Source organism: Triticum dicoccoides, chromosome 5B (genome assembly GCF_002162155.2).
Source record: "Triticum dicoccoides isolate Atlit2015 ecotype Zavitan chromosome 5B, WEW_v2.0, whole genome shotgun sequence".
In the NCBI taxonomy this organism is placed as follows: domain Eukaryota; kingdom Viridiplantae; phylum Streptophyta; class Magnoliopsida; order Poales; family Poaceae; genus Triticum; species Triticum dicoccoides.
In genome coordinates this window covers 226,963,263-226,969,379 of record NC_041389.1, presented here as the reverse complement: position 1 = coordinate 226,969,379, position 6,117 = coordinate 226,963,263, and the positions used below count along the sequence as shown (strand labels likewise).

General features: G+C 45.8%; 1 long non-coding RNA gene across 1 annotated transcript; it reads right to left on the bottom strand.

Annotated features, from left to right (window-relative positions):
- Positions 1–4,042: 4,042 nt before the first annotated feature.
- On the bottom strand, positions 4,043–5,623 carry LOC119305353. Its single transcript, XR_005148637.1, has 3 exons — positions 5,174–5,623; positions 4,904–5,005; positions 4,043–4,795 (listed from the first exon to the last, which is right to left on the bottom strand). It is a non-coding gene; the product is annotated as an uncharacterized LOC119305353 (long non-coding RNA).
- Between the last annotated feature and the right edge of the window lie 494 nt (positions 5,624–6,117).

Sequence of the window (6,117 nt, the reverse complement as noted above, 5' to 3'; positions counted from 1 at the left end):
GCAAGAGAAGAAAGACCAATAATTTCATCCTTACTAGGCAATTCTTCCTCACGATGTTGTTTACTAAATTTAGAGAAATTAAACTCATGAACCATATCGTCCAAGCCAATAGTAACAACATCCTTTTCGTAGTCTATCTTAGCATTAATAGTATTCAAGAAGGGTCTACCAAATATAATAGGACAAAAGCTATCTTGTGGAGAACCAAGAACAAGAAAATCAGCGGGGTATTTAGTTTTCCCACACAAGACTTCAACATCTCTAACAATTCCTATTGGAGATATAATATCTCTATTGGCAAGTTTAATTGTAACATCAATTTCCTCTAACTCAGCAGGTGCAATCTCATGCATAATTTCTTTGTATAAGTCAATGGGTATAACACTAGCACTAGCACCCATATCACATAAGCCATGATAACAATGATCTCCTATTTTAACAGAAATAACAGGCACGCCTACCACAGGTCTATGTTTATCTCTATCACAGGGTTTAGCAATTCTAGCAGTTTCACCAGAGAATTGAATAACATGCCCATCAATATTATCAGACAAGAGATCTTTAACAATAGCAATATTGGGTTCTACTTTGACTTGCTCAGGAGGTGTATAAGTCCTAGTATTGCTTTTATGAACAACAGTTGAAGCTTTAGCATGATCCTTCATTCTAACAGGGAAGGGTGGTTTCTCAACATAAGAAGTAGGAACAATAGGATCATTATAAGTGACAATCTTTTCTTCAACTTTAATAGGTGCAGCTACTTTTACTTCTATGGGATGATGATATTTAAACCACTTCTCCCTGGGGAGATCAACATAAGTAGCAAAAGATTCACAGAAAGAAGCTACTATCTCAGAGTCAAGTCCATATTTAGTGCTAAACTTACGGAAAATATCGGTATCCATAAAAGATTTAACACAATCAAACTTAGGTGTCATACCTCACTCCTTACCTTCGTCGAGGTCCCAATCTTCAGAGTTGCATTTAATTCTATCCAATAAATTCCATCTAAATTCAATAGGCTTCATCATAAAAGAGCCAGCACAAGAAGTATCGAGCATGGTGCGATTGTTACCAGAAAGTCGAGCATAAAAACTTTCATAATCACTTCTTTTGCGAGCTCATGATTGGGGCATGAATATAACATTGATTTAAGCCTCCCCCAAGCTTGAGCGATGCTTTCTCCTTCGCGAGGCCAAAAATTATATATATAATTGCGATCACGATGAACAAGATGCATAGGGTAATAATTTTGATGAAATTCCAATTTCAATCTTTTATAGTTCCATGATCTCGTATCATCACATAGCCTATACCATGTCAATGCGTCTCCCTCCAAAGATAAAGGGAAAGCCTTCTTCTTAACAACATCAACGGGTATACCTGCAAGCTTAAATAGTCCACAAATATCATCCACATAGCGTAGATGTTCATCAGGATGCTTTGTTCCATCTCCTATAAAAGTGTTAGCTAGCAGTTTTTCCATCATACCCGAAGGAATCTGAAAAGGAGTTTCATTTTCAATAGGTTCAGTAGGTTCAGTAGGTTTAGTAGGTTGAGGAGCAACTCTTGGATCAACTTGACGGGGTGAAGATACCCCGAACAAGCCCCTCAGACAATTACTTTCCATAGTAATAAGTGACAGAAAATTTCAGCACACTAAATAAATTTTTCCTTACCAAATTCCACCTACAAAAGGCGCTTTACTCCCCGACAAGGGCGCCAGAAAAGAGTCTTGATGACCCACAAGTATAGCGGATCTATTGTAGTCCTTTCGATAAGTAAGAGTGTCGAACCCAACGAGGAGCAGAAGGAAATGATAAGCGGTTTTCAGCAAGGTATTCTCTGCAAGTACTGAAATAAGTGGTAACAGATAGTTTTGTGATAAGGTAAATTGTAACGAGCAACAAGTAACAAAAGTAAATAAAGTGCAGAAAGGTGGCCCAATCCTTTTTGTAGCAAAGGATAAGCCTGGAAAAACTCTTATAATAGGAAAAGCGCTCCCGAGGACACATGGGAATATCGTCAAGCTAGTTTTCATCACGCTCATATGATTCGCGTTCGGTACTTTGATAATTTGATATGTGGGTGGACCGGTGCTTGGGTACTGCCCTTACTTGGACAAGCATCCCACTTATGATTAACCTCTATTGCAAGCATCCGCAATTACAACAAAAGTATTAAGGTAAACCTAACCATAGCATGAAACATATGGATCCAAATTAGCCCCTTACGAAGCAACGCATAAACTAGGGTTTAAGCTTCTGTCACTCTAGCAACCCATCATCTACTTATTACTTCCCAATGCCTTCCTCTAGGCCCAAATAATGGTGAAGTGTTATGTAGTCGACGTTCACATAACACCACTAGAGGTTAGGCAACATACATCTTATCAAAATATCGAACGAATACCAAATTCACATGACTACTAATAGCAAGACTTCTCCCTTGTCCTCAGGAACAAACGTAACTACTCACAAAGCATATTCATGTTCATAATCAGAGGGGTAATAATGTGCATAAAGGATCTGAACATATGATATTCCACCAAATAAACCAACTAGCATCAACAACAAGGAGTAATCAACACTACTAGCAACCTACTAGCACCAATCCCGGACTTGGAGACAAGAATTGGATACAAGAGATGAACTAGGGTTTGGAGATGAGATGGTGCTGGTGAAGATGTTGATGGATATTTCCCTCTCCCGATGAGTGGAGCGTCGGTGATGACGATGGTGATGATTTCCCCCTCCCAGAGGGAAGTGTCCCCGGCAGAACAGCTCTGCCGGAGCCCTAGATTGGTTCCGCCAAGGTTCCGCCTCGTGGCAGCGGAGTCTCGTCCCGAAAGGTTGCCTTCTATTTTTTTCTCATCGAAAGACTTCATATAGGAGAAGATGGGCGTCGGAGAGCCACCAGGGGGCCCACGAGGTAGGGGGGCGCGCCCAGGGGGGAGGGCGCGTCCCCCACCCTCGTGAGCAGGGTGTGGGCCCCCTGGCCTTCATCTTTGGCGATGATTTTTCTTTATTTATTTTAAGACATTCCGTGGAGTTTCAGGACTTTTGGAGTTGCGCAGAATAGTCCTTTAATATTTTCTCCTTTTCCAGCCCAGAATTCCAGTTGCCGGCATTCTCCCTCTTCATGTAAACCTTGTAAAATAATAGAGAATAGCCATAAGTATTTTAACATAACGTGAAATAACAGCCCATAATGCAATAAATATTGATATAAAAGCATGATGCAAAATGGATGTATCAGGGATCTTCTCCGAAGAGGTGCGGTCCCTCACGAGGAGTAGATCCGTATGGATGAGCAATGCTCTATCTCAAATGAGCTAACCAATGCTAACTCTAAAACGTAGGTGGAGAGGGCGTATATATAGTCTAAGGGGCAAAGGGATACATGGGCCTCGGCCCGGAGGCGCTGCACGTACGCAGGAGGGGACCGGATGTCCGGGCGTCAGGCCGGATGTCCGGGCGCTCGCGTGGGGCCAGATGTCCGGGCGCTCGCGAGGGGCCGGATGTCCGGGCTGTCGGGCCGGATGTCCGGGCTAGTGGAGTCAGCCTTGCTGCTCTCTGGATAGACGGGGCCAGATGTCCAGGCGGAGGGGCTGGATGTCCGGGGATTCGGGAGGAGCCGGATGTCTGGGGTGATGGCCGGATGTCCGGGCCGTCGGGGCAGCCTTCTGTGCTCCCTGGATGGCGTGTCCGCATGTCCGGGCTGGAGGCCGAATGTTTGGTGTGGAGGGCCGAATGTCCAGGCCCTGTAGCTTCTGCTGCAAACCCATGGCTAAGGGGTAGATCTCTAGGGGCCGGATGTCCGGTGCCTGGAAGCTGTCATTGCCTTCTTCCGTTGGGTCTCTTCTTCCGTGGACTTGGTGGCTTGACCATCTTCATGTGCATCTTTGGGAGGGTCCTCTTGGTACCTAATCATGCACAACATTCCAGACTTAGGTAGTAGCCATGTCTCGAGAGGATCATATGAGATACCACTAAGGAGAGAAGTCACCTTGGTCTCAAGAGCTCTAGCTCGTGCTCCTGTCATGGGTCCTCTTGGTGCTTGGTGAGATGATGGTAGGTCCATGGGGATGACCGTAGGATGCTCCACATCAATATGGTGGCAACATGACTCAGCCAACAGTTGTTCAAGTTCATTTAAGTCCGGTTAAAACTTGATTGAAATGAGCTGAGCCATAATAAAATAACATGATGCAATTATAAAGCATGAACATGATATCATCATAAGCATGGGGTGCATCATAACTATTAACTAGATGAACAACCATAGATCGTATCCACATGAGCATGGCATAATGACGAGCATGAATATCACAAGTATAACACTACTCATAGCATAACATGACCACTAACATCAACATGAATACCATGCGAGAACACATCAAGAACAATACCAAGTAGGCACTTAACCAACTAACAACAAAGAAACACGCATTTCAACGATACTCGGTAACCGACAATAGTCATGCACCGAAGAACATGACCAAGCCAACATGTACTACTAGCAAGTATGAACATATGAAAGAAATACTAGCAGGTAGAACATGATAACAGAGTGAGCATGATGGTAACCACAGATACATAAGCATAACCGAAATAACGATAGCAGTAGCAAAATAAATAGACAGTTATTAAAGATTCAAGTTGAAAACCAATGCTACTGCATGGCTATCATGCAAATGGTGGTTGTGGCTTCCCTGGGGATCAAGAATGCACCGGGGAGAAGTGCGGAAAGCTCGCAGAACGAATCGACGGAAATGTTTCTCTCCCGGAGGGGGCTGATTAAGGGAAAGGGCAAAATGGTCATTTGTTGTATGTCAACCCATAGTGAAAATGATAGGAATAGAACAGGCTCGACGAGACGAGGACGTGGGAGTTGGAATCACCTCAACCGGAGTTGCGAGTAAAAAGTTGTGGCCGTTCACTTTTTAGACAGAAAAGGGGCTAAACAGTGAAGGTTCACAATATAACCACTTCAGCCGACTGAGCTGAAAAAGATAAGCGTATTTTCAAAATTACGCCTTTAGAACAGAGTAGAAACATTGTAAGCTAAAACAAAATGAAAGTGTGCTTTCCAGCTGAGAAGATGTATTCTGAAGAATACGCCTCCTATATTCCAGCATCGCAAGGCGGGGCCAGGCGGCTAAGAGGCTTACACATGGGGTCCACGGGATCTCTCTCTCTCCTCTCGCTCCTTGTTCCTCCTCCCGACACGAAGAACAGAGGAGGACAGGGGCGATCGGCCGGCGACGGAAGCAGCTGCTCCGGCAAGCTACTCCGGTCGGCGAGGGGTCAGGAGGGCACACCGGCGAGTACCGCATCCAGAGAGGGTTTCGGACAGGCGCGGGGAGGGTGGAACACGACGACGGAGGCGGCTCTCGCCGAGCGCAGATGGCAAGACCCCGGCGGCTCCGGCCGTCTCTTGTCAAGGCGAGCCACCGTCGGGGTCATGGAGGAGTGCCGCACCCGTCCAGAGGCATCTTGGGCGTTGGGGAGGACCGGGGCAAGAGCAGCTCCAAAGCCGGCGGGTGAGGCTTCAGGCGAACTTGGGCACGCGGCCACGGCGGCTCCAGCGGCCAAAGGAGGGGCGGGGGAGGCTTGCGATGGAGCAGTGTAACGCCCCAGATATACTTTCCATATTTGTATCCAACTCTTGCCGTTTTCGGTGTCAAGTTATAATTATTTCTCGGGTTCGGGTCCTTGTCTCCGTGTGTTGTTTTCGTTTTCATGCATCTCATACCATGTCATCTCGTGCATTGCATTTGCATACATGTTCATCTCATGCATTCGATAATTTTCCCCGTTGTCCGTTTTGCATTCCGGCGCTTCGTTCTCCTCCGGTGGTCATTTCTAGTTTTCCTTCGTGTGTGGGGATTAAACATTTCCGGATTGGACCGAGACTTGCCAAGCGGCCTTGGTTTACTACCGGTAGACCGCCTGTCAAGTTTCGTATCATTTGGACTTCGTTTGATACTCCAACGGTTAACCGAGGGACCGAGAAGGCCTCGTGTGTGTTGCAGCCCAACACCCTCCAAATTTGGCCCAAAACCCACCAAACTCTGCTCCATGTCCTAGAGCGTTCGATCACGATCGTGTGGGC